Below are 17,666 nucleotides of genomic sequence, written 5' to 3'. Positions count from 1 at the left end.
TACCGCATAGCATATATCAACACAAAAAAGGCGACATTTTTTGTTGACAAAGGACAGCTTGACATATAAAGGACCCTATTACCTTCAGTAGCTTTGGGCCTCATCAAACCTAAATCAGGATTGGCATGCATTGAGAGTAAAAGAACAGAAAGCTCAGAGGCAGAAAGCACAGTTCAGCCAACACAGGGATGACTTATAACAGGAGAGACGGAGGGGGTGGGACTTTACTTGGAGCAACGCCATTATCTAAGAGAGACGGCATTTCTATGTGTCTCTCTGTGAATCTTGAATAAACGACTTGGTGAGAGCTCTTCTTCTTTACTTCTTCTCGGCTGCCACCGTGGTCTTTGATCCTGCCCTCTCGGAGAGTGGCCTTTCTCTCCTTTATGACCCTTATCTGACACTCTTGTACTCCCAATTCAGGCAGCAGCAAGGTCTAGGTCAGTGACGGGGAGCCTGTGTCACTCTCCAGAAGCCGCTGGAGTGCAGCCAACCATCATTCATGACCATCAGCTGTGTTTCATCACGAGCAACGGTGTGCAGATTCAGGTTGTCAGAAATAAAATCAATACAGAACAACAAAACCCTGTGTTGCAAACTTAACACAACAAACAACACAAGCAACACGATGACCATTATTCTAGATAGCACTGCAATTCGTATTGCATAATATACATAATTTAGTACAACAAAAACAAAATGTGTACACTTGTAAATTCTCTAATATATTTGAAATCAAATGAACACACGTCCATCAATCTTTGAAAGTCCGTATGACCACTGCTCCTTGTGCATTTTTCTAATCTACCGGTTGTGCTGAAGAAGATTCCAGCGAAATAATCAGATTATCCGGGATCACTGTCCTACGTTGTTATTCACTTACTACTTCGGCACCATGAATGCCTAAGAAGTTTTTCCACTTAGCCCACAAGGTAGCATCTATTACTTTGTTTCAACCATAGACTTATTGTACTTCTATGGACTTTCAAAGATTGACAGACGTGTGTTCATTTAATTTCAGATGCATTAGAGAATTTACAAGTGTACACATTTTGTTTTTAGTGCTATCTAGTATACTGGTCAAAGGAACGTGGGTGGCGCTGTGGGTTAAACCACAGAGCCTAGGGCTTGCCAATCAGAAGGTCGGCGGTTCAAATCCCCGCGACGGGGTGAGCTCCCGTTTCTCGGTCCCTGCTCCTGCCAACCTAGCAGTTCAAAAGCATGAAGTGCAAGTAGATCAATAGGTACCACTCCGGCGGGAAGGTAAACGGCATTTCTGTGCACTGCTCTGGTTCGCCAGAAGCGGCTTAGTCATGCTGGCCACATGACCCGGAAGCTGTACGCCGGCTCCCTCGGCCAGTAAAGAGAGATGAGCGTCGCAACCCCAGAGTCAGTCACGACTGGACCTAATGGTCAGGGCTCCCTTTACCTTTACCTAGTATACTGGTCATCGTGTTGCTTGAGAAATCAAATCAAGCCATAGTAAAAACACGTGAAGCCTTAACTTGAGAGTGAATGCAGTGTGGCAGCTACAGCCCTGACCTTAGATCAAACATATCTGGGTTTGAATTCTTCCTCAGCCCTAAAGCTACCTGAATGGCCTTGGGCCAATCCCATTTCTCAAGCTAACTTCTTTAAAGGGTTATTGTGGGTATTTCATAATAATAATAATAGTCATAATAATGTTATTATTTATACGCCACTCATCTGTGACTGGGTTGCCCCAGCCACTTGGGGCAGCTACCATCATATATAAAAACATTATAAAACCTTTTAGCATTAAAAAAAATTCTCTATACAGGGCTGCCTTCAGATGTCTTCAAAAGGTTGTTATCTCCTTAGCTTGGGGGTCGCATAACACTTTACTCTCCAACATTTCTCCAATGAAAATAGGGGCGTCCTAAGGAAAAGCAGGATCAAATCAGAACCTGGGATGGCTTCTGTAAATCCAGGACTGTCGCTGGAAAATAGGGACACTTGGAGGGTCTGCTCTCATGTACACTGCCTTGAGCATCCTGGGGGGGAAAGGGCAGGTTTCAAATGTGACATAAATGATAGTTTCTAAAGGGTGGTTAAAGGTAAAGGTAAAGGGACCCCTGACCATTAGGTCCAGTCACGGACGACTCTGGGGTTGCGGTGTTCATCTTGTTTTATTGGCTGAGGGAGCCGGCGTACAGCTTACGGGTCATGGGGCCAGCATGTCTAAGCCGCTTCTGGCGAAGCAAAGCAGCGCACGGAAACACCGTTTACCTTCCCGTCGGAGTGGTACCTATTTATCTACTTGCACTTTGACGTGCTTTTGAACTGCTAGGTTGGCAGGAGCAGGGACCAAGCAATGGAAGCTCACCCCATTGCGGGGATTCGAACCACTAACCTTCTGATCAGCAAGTCCTAGGCTCTGTGGTTTAACCCACAGCACCACCCGTGTCCTAAAGAGTGGTTACAATCAGTTAAACTTGATTCCCCCCCCCCTTTTAAGCAACTTTTACAAATCAAATTTGTTTTATTCAATTTCTATTTAAAGTTTTCCACGTGAAATACATTAAAAGGCGAGCTAATCTAAAAGGAAAAGATTAAAAAATCAAGAATAAGAAAAGGAGGAAGAAGGGTGAAACGAAAAAGCAAACACAAACCTTCTATTACAATTGTATCATGCCTCTTATTCCATACACACAAGAGTGAACACTTCCACCTCTCATCTATGAGCTTCCAACCTCCCAGAAACTCCAAAGTTTTGGTGGTGTGTGTGTGTGTGTGTGTGTGTGTACCCCTCCTCCACTTTCCCATTTCCCAAATCAAATGTGAAACATATTTTCAAAGCCTTCGCGTCACACGATCATCCCACAAATATTCTTGCCTTGCTCGAAGGAGGCTTGGCCAAACTTTTCTGGCAGTTGGTCTGCACGCTGCGACGCGTAGCTTATAAGCAAGCCGCCAGAAAAGAGCAGGGCTGACTGCCATCCGAGAAACAGGCAACATCTTACTCCGTATTTAATCAATATCAAAATGACACATCAACATGCACAATTGTTTGTAACCAATTGGCAGACAGTCTCATTAGGGCAAGTTCACTCACCCTTGAAGAGCGATGCTGAGATGTGCAGGGAGGAAGGCGAAAGGGAGATAGAAAACAAGGAGGTGACAGAACTCAGCGGTCCACCTCATGTCCCCTCCCCCCCAGCACCTGCCCTATGGCTCAGTCCACGTGAGTAGCATGTAAGTGAAAACCATGTGGACCAGTCATTTTCCTCTCTTCATCTCAATCACCCTTGCCCGCTAGGGAGGGAGAAGAATAACGTTATGGGGTAGACCAGGGCTGCAGGCCCAGTGTACCTGATGGAGTGTCTCCACCCCCCATCGTTCTGCCCAGACACTGAGGTCCAGCGCTGAGGGCCTTATGGCAGTTCCCTCAGTGCAAGAAGTGAGGATACAGTGGTACCTCGGGTTACATACACTTCAGGTTACATACACTTCAGGTTACAGACTCCACTAACCCAGAAATAGTGCTTCAGGTTAAGAACTTTGCTTCAGGATGAGAACAGAAATTGTGCTCTGGCGGCGCGGTGGCAGCAGGAGGCCCCATTAGCTAAAGTGGTGCTTCAGGTTAAGAACAGTCTCAGGTTAAGTACGGGCCTCCGGAACGAATTAAGTACTTAACCTGAGGTACCACTGTATAGGGAACCAGGCAGAGGGGCTTCTTGGTAGTGGCGCCCGCCCTGTGGAACGCACTCCCACCAGATGTCAAGGAAATAAACAACTATCTGATTTTTAGAAGACATCTGCTTAGGGAAGTTTTTAATGTTTGATGTTTGATCATGTTTTTAGCTTTCTGTTGGGAGCCGTCCACAGTGGCTGGGGAGGCCTGGCCAGATGGGTGGGGTATAAATAGTAGAAGTTGTTGTTGTTGTTTTGTTGTTGTTGTTGTTGTTGTTTTTGTTGTTGTTGTTGTTTCAGTCTTCTCTGGCATTGCCTTTGCAGTGCATTTCCAACAGGGCACACTGTGATAAATATGGCGCCTTGTGCAAGGCCAAAATTTGACACCCCACCCCAGTGACCGCTCACCACATCTATGGGGGGCAATGGTTGCAGCCCCTTCACACTCTGCCTCGGTCCCTGGCACCTAGAGCATGCTCGCTTTCCGGCTGATGCTGGGGAATTCTCCTCGGCTGGAGGTATTGAGGGGCTGTCTTCCCACCAAAGAGGACAAATTTGAATGGGCCAATCAGAGGCCCTGCTTGGAAGGTGGTGAATCGCTGGCTGGCCGGGGATTGGCTGTTAACCTGCTTGGCAGTGAGGCTTAAAAGGCCAGCTGTGAATGGCTTCCAAAATCTGCGCCCCCACCTCCTCAAAAAGCTGGGCAAGTGCTAACTAGGCTTTGAGAAGGAGGTTTCTAGGACTCTGTTGGAGCCCTCACATCTCCTTCCCAAAGCCCAGCGCTTCCTAGGTGTCCCTGTGGGGGGGGAACCGGTTGCACCTCCCTAAATCTGCCAATGTTTCCCAATAGTTTCTATTGAAAACACTTTGAAACACACTTCGCAGGGAGAAGATGGCGTCTGCCACCAGAGAAGGACTTTTGGATTGATTCGGCATAAACACCAGCGTGTGAGGACATACTGCAAACAATAGACTTACCAGCTGCAAAAAAAAGGAGAGTCATACAAATTTCACACAGAAGCACATTATTGCTTACTTCAACTCGCCTGTGGAAACAACTGAGAGACCATGAAAGAAGGAAGGATAACAAGAGGAAGATTTAAAGAAGGAACTATTGGAAACTCAAGGCAGTAGAGACATAAGTTCCCGCCGGGCTCCCAAGGCTTGCGGATAGCAGCCTCTTCTGGGGGCTGGGGGGAAAATATTTTTTTTTCTTTATTTCCCGCCCCCCAAAAAAACTAGGTGCGCCCTATAGGGCGAAAAATACGGTATGTTTTTATCTGGGTAGGTCTTTTATGGCTAGCTACTTTTTTTAAAAAAAAAAAATGTATTATTTTGTCTCACATAACCTATATTTTGAGTATATTTGGCATGTGTTTCAAATAAGCCTAAGGGTGGAGAATACATTTGAATAAATAAAGACAATTATGAAGAGAAAAGATAATGAAAGCAGGATAGTATCTGAGGGATGATTTATTTTTGGGCAGCAATAGAGAACTGTGAAACTTAGCCACTGCTTCTTTCCTGAAAAGAGGAGGTGGCTAGAGGCATTGCTTAGACAGCCCCCCAACTGCTTTTTCTCTGCAATCTCCCCAGCCAGGATTCCCAGAGTTAGGATGTGGGTTAAATTCATTTCAGGTCACATTTGTAGGCAAACCTGCTTAATTCATACCTTCTGAAACAATTTGTGAACAAAAACGCAGCCATCTTTTGATATTCACATTTCTCTGAACTTTTCAGCACAGTTCTCCAGCCAAGCGATTTGTAGGAAAAATGTCCCCGCTAAAGTGAAAAATTCATTATATTATGGGCAAATGGTTTTGTCAAAAATGTGTATATTGTGCAAAATTGTGCAATGTATATTAGGAGAATTCCACGCTAAAATTCTGAATTTTAATAGGACTTTTTAAAAAAATTCACTAACTGACATGAAGAATGGAACTTAGGAGTGCAAACACAAGTACAAGTCATTTATTATGGTCAATGACCAGTATAAACTTAGGCACGTAAAAATGAAGAATGGAGAGAGGCTGAAGGTACACATTTGTTCAACCCTATTCAAGAGAGAGATGTGACAGCAGTGAGTCGGCAGCAGGGCCAGATTTAGGTTTGATGGGGCCCTAAGCTACTAGAGGTAATGGGGCCAACTGGCCTTTGTCAACAACAAATTGTCACTGTTTTTTGTGATGAATATATGCTATATGGTGATTTATGGACCTAATAGGTCCATGTTGTTGTTGTTCTTTAGTCTTTTAGTCGTGTCCGACTCTTTGTGACCCCATGGACCAGAGCACGCCAGGCACTCCTGTCTTCCACTGCCTCCCACAGCTTGGTCAAACTCATGCTGGTAGCTTCGAGAACACCGTCCAACCGTCTTGTCCTCTGTCGTCCCCTTCTCCTTGTGCCCTCCATCTTTTCCAACATCAGGGTCTTTTCCAGGGAGTCTTCTCTTCTTATAAGGTGGCCAAAGTATTGGAGTCTCAGCTTCAGGATCTGTCCTTCCAGTGAGCACTCAGGGCTGATTTCCTTCAGAATGGAGAGGTTTGATCTTCTTGCCGTCCATGGGACTCTCAAGAGTCTCCTCCAGCACCAGAATTCAAAAGCATCATTTCTTCGGCGATCAGCCTTCTTTATGGTCCAGCTCTAACTTCCATACATCACTACTGGGAAAACCATGGCTTTAACTATACGGACCTTTGTTGGCAAGGTGAGGGCCATACATAACACAAAACAATGTTGCTGTATGTGGGTTTTATTTTATTTGCTTTTTATCTTATATTTTGGAAATGTACATCTAGTTTTCTTTTCCTTTAAATTTTTTTGAGGCCCCCAAGACAGTGGGGCCCTAAGCTATAGCTTGTTTAGCTTATATGTAAATCTGGCACTGGTCGGCAGTAAATCACACCCTGCGAATTGGACTTAACTCTTTATTAGCAAGAACACGATTTGCCCAGACTTGGCAGAGTGTCAGGCCTTATGAGCCCAGCTGCTCATCCCCAGCAGGACTTGCCCCACTGGCCAGTTGCTGAGACTGAAAGCCCCTGCCTCTCCACAGCCGTCTATGTACCCTCCTCTCCAGGGGTTATCTCCACGCAATTGTCTGCATGAAGCCAAGAAGAAGAAGAGTTTGGATTTGATATCCCGCCTTTCACTCCCTTTAAGGAGTCTCAAAGCGGCTAACATTCTCCTTTCCCTTCCTCCCCCACAACAAACACTCTGTGAGGTGAGTGGGGCTGAGAGACTTCAAAGAAGTGTGACTGGCCCAAGGTCACCCAGCAGCTGCATGTGGAGGAGCGGGGAATCAAACCCAGTTCCCCAGATTACGAGTCCACCACTCTTAACCACCACACCAACCTCTTCCCCGCTCTTTTCATGCCTCTTCTGTGTCCAAGAGACAAGGGGGAAGTTTGTCACAGCAGGAGGGAGAGACACCCGTGACTCTTCACCAACCTGACTCATCTCTGCCTCTTGCACGGTCTCCACCCAACCTCCTGCTTCAGCTGCTGTCTCTGGACCACTCTCCGCCACAGACTCTCCCTGCTCACTAAACCGTTACCTCTTCAGCTTCCGATGCCTCTCCTCCTGGTCTTCTCCCTCTGACCACTCGTTGTCATCCCATCACCACTCCCCGAGCTCTGAGCCTTCTTCCCTAGGGGGCTCCCCAGATGGTTCCTTCCACCATTCCTCTGTGTCCAACCAGTCCATGACATGATGTCACAGCAGGGGGAGTGCTGGAGGTGAAATAGTTAAACAGGTTCCCCAATCAGAACCCGGGGGGTGGAGTCAGAGGGACTATAAAACCAGCTCTGGAAGGGGAAAAGGGGGAGTTCATTGGGAGTTGGGTGGGTGGTTGGTTGGTTGGTTGGTTGGTTGGAGTGGGAGTGAATTGGGAGAGAGTCTGTGGGTAGGTTGAGTTAGTGTAGCGAAATAAGCTGAGTCAGGAACAGTTAGGAGCTAGGAAGACAAGTAAATATCTGAGAGGTGGTTTAGTGAGTGAGAGCAGGTAGCGGAAGTTATAGGTCTGGATAGGCACCCCATGATTGCAATTGACTGAGAACGTTTATGAAACCACACGCTTGTTAAACTGCAATAAATAAACAGAAGTTTATGTTCCAACTTAACCCTGACTGGACTCAGTATTTTACCAGGTAGGGCCTGGGTGGTGGCAGTGAGAAATAAAGTGGTGGCACAGGGATCAATAGACGGTGAAACGTCCGGGGACCCTGTGTGGTCCCCACAGGGGAGAAGTAGCCAGGCTTTGAGGTCTATCCCTTCAAGTCATATACCCACCCCATGTAGTTAAGAAGCATCAGTTGCACCCAGAGATCTACTGTTGCCCAAAATATAAACCAGCTGTCACCACTGTATTATAACAGGGGTAAAGGTAAAAGATAAAGGACCCCTGGATGGTTAAGTCCAGTCAAAGGCATCTAGGGTTGCAGCGCTCATCTCGCTTCAGGCCAAGGGAGCCAGTGTTTGTCCACAGACAGCTTTCTGGTTCATGTGGCCAGAATAACTAAACCACTTCTGGCGCAATGGGACACCATGATGGAAACCAGAGCACACGGAAATGCTGTTTACCTTCCCGCCACAGTGATACCTATTTATCTACTTGCACTGGCGTGCTTTCGAACTGCTAGGTTGGCAGGAGCTGCGACAAAGCAATGGGAGCTCACCCCGTCGTGGGGATTCAAACCTCCAGCCTTCTGATCAGCAAGCCCAAGAGGCTCAGTGGTTTAGACCACAACTGCCAACAACCAATCAGATTCATAATTTAGCAACTCAAGCTTCAAGACTTCTGTGATGTGATTTTCTCAGGGCCACATAGGAACCATGTGAAAACAAGTAATTGAACTCTCAACATTGCAAATCTTGGCTAAAACACAAGCCTCTTTTCCCCCTTCTTCTTCTTCTTCTTCTTTTTTTTTTTACATTTGCAGTTTTCTAATGTCCCTTATTGTAAAATAAATAAATGCACAAATAAATAAATAAATGGAGTAAGCAAACGCAGAGCATATAGAGCAGCTTATCAATTCAGAGGAGATAATATTACAGAGCGGTATAGGCACACATGTTATATATTCCAGGGGCAAAATTCTTTTCTCCGGCATGCATGGAGTAATCACAAACATGCATCAAAACAATTTTTAAAAAAGGTTAAGGAAAAGTCAAGCTCAAATGCGCAAGCCAAGCAAAAAGAGTCGAGACAGACTCATGAAAATATCTGAGTCAGGGGGGATGTTTTGAGTCGAAATTCTCTCAGCCCTCGTCTGAGGAAATTGGTGTCATCACTTGGGTTGCTGACTGAAAGGAAAGCTTGTTTCTTGGCTGTCAAGGTAGCCAAAACCCAGTAACATTTCCTTCTGCCCAAGAAAAAGCTGGAGCTGGCTGAAGCCGAAAGAAAAAGAAGAATGAAACATGATGGGGAAGAGAGCTGGAATCCAAACACAAGCGAAAAATCCCTCCCCAACCTCCTTCCCTTCATTAAACCGCAGAAAAGGCAGAACAAATAGCAACATGTAAAAAATCTGAGCCCTTCTGATAAATTCTACTGGATCGAATCCCTAATTGCCACACATACAAAAGCGTTTAGTCATTGCCTGTGGTGCAAAGATGGACAAAGGCCCAGTGAAGAGATTTTTTATTTTTGTACTATTCATTTTGGATTCAGTTTTTAAAGCAGGATTGTGCCGGGCAGCTCATCTTGCGGTTAAGGCAGAGGAAAGAAATATTAGGCAGCCGAATATCCGAGGGCTGCCAATAATTCAGGGCAAGAAAGATGGTTCTGTTCTTGAGGCTCCAGCTTCCCTTTGGTAGCCGAGAGGCAAAGATGAGGCAATGGGCTTTAAATGGCAGAAGCGTAAGCGAAAGTGGAATATATTAACACTGGATGTCTTAAACTTGGTGGGAACAGGATAAATGATGCAAGGAGGGAGCTGCACCCAAGACAGGGAAAGAGGGAGTAAGGGAACAACCAGCTTCTTGAAGTGAATTCAAATCTCCAGGGCCTGATGAGCTGCACCCAAGGATTCTAAAGGAGCTTGTGGGTGTAATCTCAGAACCTCTGTGTCTACTATCTTTGAGAATTCTTGAGGAACAGGTGAGGATCTCACAGACTGGAGGCAGGCAAATGCTGTCCCCATCTTCAAAAAGAGGGGGGGGAGGAGACCCACGTAACTATTGACTGGTGAGCTTCGCCTCGATACCAGGAAAGGTTCTGCAACAGATAATTAAACAACGATGCTGCAATGGCAAAGACCCAGCATGGATTTCTCAAAAACAAGTCATGCCAGATAACGGTGACTTTAAGGATGAATGGGAACCCTTTACAAAGTATCTGAAGATGCAACAAAGTGAACGGGACTCCTTGGCAGGTTTTGAATAAACATTCACAAACTTTTTATTGATAATAATCAGCTAAATAGTTTGAGGATCTATACAGCTTTGTAACATGCAGAAAACAGCAGTCTCAGAGAAACCAAAGACTGGAACTGAGGGGGGTGGGGGTGGGTGAGTTTTGTGTGGGAGGGGGGATGGAGGAAAAATGGGGGGGGGACAAGGATGATATGTTTTTTGGATAATATGTCTTGTTTTAATTTTGAATAAAAAAAATTAAACAAAAAACAAGTCATGCCAGACAAAACTTCATTTCTTCTTTTGATAAGAGATGCAAGCTTGGTGGATCAGGGGGATGCTGGGGACATAGCATATCTTGATTTCAGTAAGGCTTTTGATAAAGTCTCCCATGCTATTCTTGTGGAGACGCTGGTAAAATGTGAGCTGAATGAGGTAACTGTTAGGTGGATTTGTAGCTGGTTGACTGACCAAACCCAAAGAGTGCTCACTAATGGTTTCTTGTCACCCTGGAAAAAGTGCCACAGGGTTCTGTCCTGGGCCCATTGTTTTTCAGTGTCTTTATAAACAGCTTGGATGAAGGAATGGAAAAGGTGCTCATCAAATTTGCAGATGACACCAAATTTAGGTATTTCCAAAAGTAAAACCAGCGCGTTTTTTTGAATGACTTGCCTAAGATCCAGGACAAAGCAATGCCCGCCCGCCCCCCCCCCCATTCCACCTTTGAAATCCCAGTACCATCTGGGGAAATCCAGATGTATGGCAGTCCTAACCAAACTGGGAGGGGTAGCTAATGCCTCAGATGACAAAATCAGGATTCAATATGCCCTTAACAGATCAGAGAACTAGGCCAAAACTGAATTTCACTGAGGACAAACGTAAGGTTCTACACTTAGCCAGCTAGATCAAGGGTCAGCAAACTGTCCCTCAGACCTTGGGGGGGCTGGATTATAGTTTGGTGGGGAAGAATGAACGAATTCCTATGCCCCACAAATAAGCCAGAGATAAATTTTAAATGAAAGCACACATTCTACTCATGTAAAAACACCCTGATTCCGGGACCATCCTTGAGCTGGATTTAGAAGGTGATTGGGCCATTGTTAGGATATATCAGATCTGTTGTCTAAGGTTGTTAACAAAGAACAACTTAAGATTTATGTACAGAGGTTGCAATTGGGTTGAACCACAGATACTACAGGTTACACGGAAAGGGGGAGGATGTTAGGATATAGTTCCGTTCCACCTTAAAAGGGTACAGGCATGACTGTTGTGTGTCACATGCCTGTTTACTTTCAGCACAGTCTGCTGGGAACTTCCGTTTTGTATATTGCTTTTGCTTTTAGCTGTTTGATGAACACGAAGGGAAGCAGACATGTTTTTTTCCTTTGTTCCTGAACTATGCTGAATAAATGATGTAAATATGCTTACACATGTCTCTGTCCACCACTTCTGTTGCAAGAAGATTTATTCACTCTCCTGATAGAGCGTGCCGAGTCTCTAAACGTATCTGAGGCTCGTGTTGCTGTTTGATGCTGTTCCAAAGGAGACCGGTGATCGCCTAGCTGCCGGCTGGTGGCTGGAGCCAGCTGGGGGCCTGCTTGATGCCTGCATCTCGCCAGCAGTATCCCAACACCCATGCCCTAGATTGACAGTGGTACATTTGTTTTTGTTTTTTTCAAAAAAAAAATATTGGTTTTTACAATATTAACGACAAACAAAAGCACAGAACAAATAAAATATAACAAACATAAATCATACCCTTATTGAAAATAGCAGTTATTGACTTTGTAAAACGACTTCCTAGTTTCCCCTTAGTTGAATTTCATTGTATATCCTTATAACGGTTTTCCAAATCCCAATTTTGATTCCCTTTAAATTAAACATTAACATCTTTAATTCTTCTCCTTCTTGTATTAAACATATTATTTTATCAGTTAACATAAATACAATCCTAAGCCCATTAAGTATCTGGAAGCTATTTCCAGTTAGTTTAGCTTAACAAATTTAGCTAAATAATCATTAAATTTCTTCGTGGTGTTCCTCCTCCTTCTGGTCATGGACTCTTCCGGTTAGATCGGCTAGCTCCAAAAAATCCATCATCTTCATCTGCCATTCTTCTATTGTTGGTAATTCTTGAGTTTTCCACTTTTTAGCTAACAAAATACGAGCCGCAGTTGTGGCATACAAAAATAGTTTAACATCTTTCTTGGGCAGTTCCAAACCTGTTATTCCAAGAAGAAAGGCCTCTGGTTTCTTTATAAATGTATATTTCAACATTTTTTTTCAATTCATTATAAATCTTTTCCCAGAAGTCTTTCACCTTGGGGCAGGTCCACCACATATGAAAGAATGTTCCTTCCTTTTCTTTACATTTCCAACATGTATTATCACAATTATGATACATCTTTGCTAATTTTACAGGACTCAAATACAGTGGTGCCTAGCAAGACGAAATTAATCCGTTCAGTAAGGCTCTTCGTATAGCGGTTTTCTTGTCTTGCAAAGCAAGCCCATTGACAGCTTAGCGGATTAGCGCTATTAGCGGTTTAGCGGCTTTTAGTGGATCAGCTGATAAGCGGCTTAGGGCTTAGGAAAGGGGGGGAGGGGAAAAAAGTCGGAAAAACTCGCAAGACATTTTGTCTTGCGAAGCAAGCCCATAGGGAAATTAGTTTTGCGAAGCACCTCCAAAACGGAAAACCCTTTCGTCTAGCGGGTTTTCCATCTTGCGAGGCGTTCGTCTTGCGGGGCACCACTGTACCATCTATACAGTGGTACATTTGAAAATGATCTTAGCAGAGAAACAAGCTTAACATGAGTCAACAGTGTGATACAGCAGCAAAAAACCAATTGCTATCCTCGGCTGCATCAATAGTATAGTGTCCTGGTCACTCTATTCTGCCTTGGTCAGACCACACCTAGAGTACTTTGCCCAGTTCTGGGCACCACAGTTTAAGAAGGATGTTGACAAGCAGGAACGTATTCAGGGGAGGGTGGCCAAGATGATCAAGGGTCTGGAGACCAAGCCTTATGAGGAATGGTTGGGTGTGTTGGGTATGTTTAGCCTGGAAAACGGGAGACTGAGAGAAAATGTGATAGCCATCTTGAAATATCTCAAGGGCTGTCACATGGAAGATGGAGCATGCTTGTTTTCTCCTGCTCTGGAGGGTAGGGCTTGAACTGATGGATTCAAATGACAAGAAAGGAGATTCCAACTAAATATCAGGAAGAACTTTCAGGTGGTAAAGAGTTGTTCAGGAGTGGAATGGACTCCTTCAGAAGGTGGTGGACTCTCCTTCATTGGAGGTTTTTAAGCAGATGTTGGATGGCCATCTGCCATGGATGTTTTGGTTGAGATTCCTGAATTGCAGGGGATTGGACCAGATGGCCTTTGGGGTCCCTTCCAACTCTACAATTCTATGATTCTATGAGAGGGTATGATCAACAGAGTACTTACACATGTCCTCCACTACAAGTAGTATGCAAGTATCATAAATAACAGATGGTAAGTAAGAGAGGCAAGACTACATGGATAGCTCAGTTGGTTAGAGCACGGTGCTGATAATGCCAAGGTTCAATCCCAAATGGGACAGCTGCAAAGTCTTGCTTTGCGTGGGGTTGGCCTAGATGATCCTCAGCATCCTTTGCAACTCTACAATTTTGTGATTTCTATGGCTGCTGCTCTTTTGACAATCGGCCATTGTCCACACCTTGCAGTGGGAAATACATGCATCTGATGTGTGGAAGATCAACTACAGTAGTACCTCTGGTTACAACCTTTTAAAAATAATAATATATTTTTATTAATTTTTACATATTTTTTCCAAACAGAGCATAACATCTCATCTTATACATCATTTTGGCTATAAGCCTAAGACTTCCATCAACCACATCTAGTGATTTTCGACCTTCATCTCTTGATCTTACATTTCATTATCTTAACTATTACTTTTAATAATCCATAACTTAAAAGCCACTCTCATAGATTTCTTCTGTAGTATTTCATATAGTTCTCCTTCCATAACTTCTTGTAATCCTACAAGCGTAGTCAGTTGGTTACAATTGTTTTTTCAAATAACTCGCATATTTACTCCAGTCTTTCAAGAATTTCTGGTCCCCCTGGTTTCAAATTCTCCCTGTCATCTTATCCAATTCTGCGTAGTCCATTAATTTAATCTGCCACTCCTCTTTCGTCCCTCTGGTTACAAACTTAATTCGTTCTGGAAATCCGTTCTTAAGCCGAAACCATTCATAACCCAGGGCGGGCTTTCGCTAATGGCGCCCCCTGCTGCTGCCGTGCTGCTGGTGCGTGACTTCCACTTGCTTCCCAGGGCAAAGTTCGCAACCGGGAGCATCTACTTCTGGGTTAGCAGAGCTCATAACCCGCAGTGTTCACAAGGAGGCATAGCTGCCAACTTGCAGATTTGAAAATAAGGGATCAGCAGCCAAAATAAGGGATTTTCCAAGGGACACAGGTATGTTCAACTTCAGAGCCCCTCCGAGCCAAAGGCAGAAAGCCCAGCCAGCAGCCAAACGAAGCCTCAAGCGGTAGTTCCCACAGTGCAGCAACCCGGCAAAGGGGATGCAGCAAGGAAAACCACCGTCACCTCTCTGCTGGGAAGCGCTGAGCAAAGACGAGTCCCCAGGCAACACAGCCAATTTGATTGGCACAAGGCATGCAAGCTCCACCCCCCAGTCGTTCTTAGACTCCTTATTGGGTGAGCAACCCAGTTGGAGCCTCCCTCCTCCCTGGCCGGCAGGGAGGGAGGGAGAGGAGCTGCTTCCTTTGAAACCCGGGAAATTTAAGGGACATCATCAATAAGGGACAGCAACGGGACATGGCGCTGGCATAAGGGAGTTTCCCGCCAAAGAAGGGACAGTTGATAGCTATGCAAGGAGGACGGAGGTTCTGCTGTATCATATACTCTCCACTGTGCTTATTCCTTCCTTTGCATCCCCATTGGAAACTGTTGCAGACATCCCATTGCGTTAAGCAAAAAACTAATTGGTAACCTGAGTGCTGCTCTCTGTCGTTCTACATCTGGTGCCATCGACTGGCATTCGCGGCAAGCGAAACTCCTGTGACTTTGCACTCCAGCCCTTTTGTTTCATGGGGAAACGCAGTGAGATTCTCGTGGGAAACAGATGCTCAAGCACCCTATTCACAGCATGCTCCCTTAGGCCTAAATATGTTCTCCGTTTGCTAGTAAGTAAAAGAAGCATTTAACATTACCGGCAATGATGGAAGATAACTTTTACCACAGCGGTTTGCATATTTTGCACTTAATTTGTAGACTTCTTTGTGTACTTCTTACAGATCAAGAGTAGACTTTTTGTAGGCTTCTGGCCATGGAGGTAGCTAAGCTCTGCCAGCGGAGCTCCAGTTCTGAGATAATGGAAGCGAGAAGTCTCCTTCACAAGTTGAGAGCCAGTGTGGTGTAGTGGTTAAGAGCGGTAGACACAACCGGGTTTGTGTCTCCGCTCCTCCACATGCAGCTGCTGGGTGACCTTGGGCTAGTCACACTTCTCTGAAGTCTCTCAGCCCCACTCACCTCACAGAGTGTTTGTTGTGGGGGAGGAAAGGAAAGGAGAATGTTAGCTGCTTTGAGACTCCTTCGGGTAGTGATAAAGCGGGATATCAAACCCAAACTCTTTTTCCTCTTCTTCCACCCCGTGTGGGCCCAGTTGCATGATGCACAGTTACTTTCGCCAAGACTGGCTTGACCATGGCAGCCAGAGCAGTAAGAGCTGTTCAGCAGTGGAAAAGACTTAGAATCATAGAATCATAGAGTTGGAAGAGACCACAAGGGCCATCAAGTCCAACCCCCTGCCAAGCAGGAAACACCATCAGAGCACTCCTGACATATGGTTGTCAAGCCTCTGCTTAAAGACCTCCAAAGAAGGAGACTCCACCACACTCCTTGGCAGCAAATTCCACTGTCGAACAGCTCTTACTGTCAGGAAGTTCTTCCTAATGTTTAGGTGGAATCTTCTTTCTTGTAGTTTGGATCCATTCCAAAAGAGGTGGTGGACTCTCCTTCCTTGGGGTTTTTTAAACAGAGTTTGGATGACCATCTGTCAGAGATGCTTTATTTGAGATTCCTGCATTGCAGGGGGTTGGTCTAGATGGTTTTTGGGGTCCCTTCCAACTCTTAGATTCTCTGAAGCAATGCAAACATTGATGTCAGGTTCTGGAATTAATTTTAGAAATTTTAGGAACTGGATTTCGAAGGAGAGAAATGTACGGCAGGGCAAACTGGAGGAATAATTAAGCAATGAAATGTGGGTGGGTGGGAGATCTGCTTGTAAACTGAGATAACTTTATACAATAGCTAAGGGCCATAGCTCAATGGGAAATAATCCATATCTGAAATCCTGGGCTGTGAACACACCAAACATTTAAAGCATATTGCCTCTCCCTGAGAATCCTGGGAGCAGAACATTAATTCCCAGCATCCTTAACAAAGTACAGTTCCTGGGGGGTGGGGAGAAACTTGTAGTTTAATTGTGCCTTAAATATATGGTATCCAAAGCTTTAAAAAAAGAATGGGAGAAATTTACATTTTATCTGAGAGACCATTGTAAACAAATGAAAACATTAGCAGATTTTTAACAACGCTTGTAATGGAAGAAAAACTTTGGATAATATAGATAGATTTAAAATATAGAGGATGAAATAATATGCAGTGGAAAAGGATAACATAAAGCCCAACGGAGGGAATGGAGGGGGAAGTCTGAGATTCAAGAGAATCTTGCATTTCGAGTGTATTTGCGATATTGTTGGAGTTTTCTATTTGTAAAATTAAATAAAATGTTTATAAGTACAAGCAGCCCTGGAGAGGCGTCGCTCTCTATACTGCAGGCGAAACGGAACAAGATGAATCCATAGGAAAACTTGTTGTAGGTTAGCTTCCCGTGTTTCTGTGCACATAACATGACACCACTTTCACTCGATGTGCGGCTACAAATCATTGTATAAATTTACCAAGTGATCAGCTTGAGTGGAAGAGCAAATGTTTCTTTCCGCGCGGGGGGAAAAAGTAAGCTGGGAAGGTCGAAATGGCCAGCAGCCCTCCAGTATATACAGTTGTCACTGATATAATGTAAAGTCAGCCTCGGCTCTTTGATGTTCCATAAACATGTCATTTTGAGCGGAGTCAGTTTTGCAGGCATTTCATCAGCAAAGGCACAACAAACAGCTCCAATTATGCTCCATCACTGTTTATCCTTTACCTCTTTAAAATGCCCATCTATTACCAGCAGGGTGGTTTGCAATGTTTAGTCTCCAGTGAAGATGATATTTAAGGACCCTCAAGCCCTCGGGCAAATTCGCTCCTTCTCTCTCACTTTAATCCTCCGGCTTAAGCAGAGCATGGTGTGGAAGAGGGGAAGAAAGCCCTCTCGAACATTGCCTTCAAATATGTAACATGTTTAGACAGAGGTGTATTCAAAGATCCCTAGAAATCACAACTGGAGAGAGAAAGTGTTTCCAGGGTTATAGCCTAGTTGAAGGCATTTTTAAAAATGAAAAAAGAAATGAAAAGAAAAGAAAGGTTGTATCACGATGCAAACCTATTCAGGAAGTCCAAACTATATTTTAAAAAATAAGTTTATAATTTGTGTGTCCATGTTTCTCGATTTGATCCTTTTCTGGTTTGTGA

At 44.5% G+C, this 17,666-nt stretch overlaps 1 long non-coding RNA gene across 1 annotated transcript; it reads left to right on the top strand.

Annotated features, from left to right (window-relative positions):
• The first annotated feature begins 3,327 nt into the window (after positions 1–3,327).
• On the top strand, positions 3,328–4,638 carry LOC309336036. The gene is made up of 2 exons (XR_014153869.1): positions 3,328–3,421; positions 4,540–4,638. It is a non-coding gene; the product is annotated as an uncharacterized lncRNA (long non-coding RNA).
• Positions 4,639–17,666: the final 13,028 nt, after the last annotated feature.

Source organism: Podarcis erhardii (assembly GCF_964252035.2).
Source record: "Podarcis erhardii genome assembly, chromosome: 1".
Lineage (NCBI taxonomy): Eukaryota > Metazoa > Chordata > Lepidosauria > Squamata > Lacertidae > Podarcis > Podarcis erhardii.
This window is presented reverse-complemented; position numbering and strand designations above follow the sequence as displayed.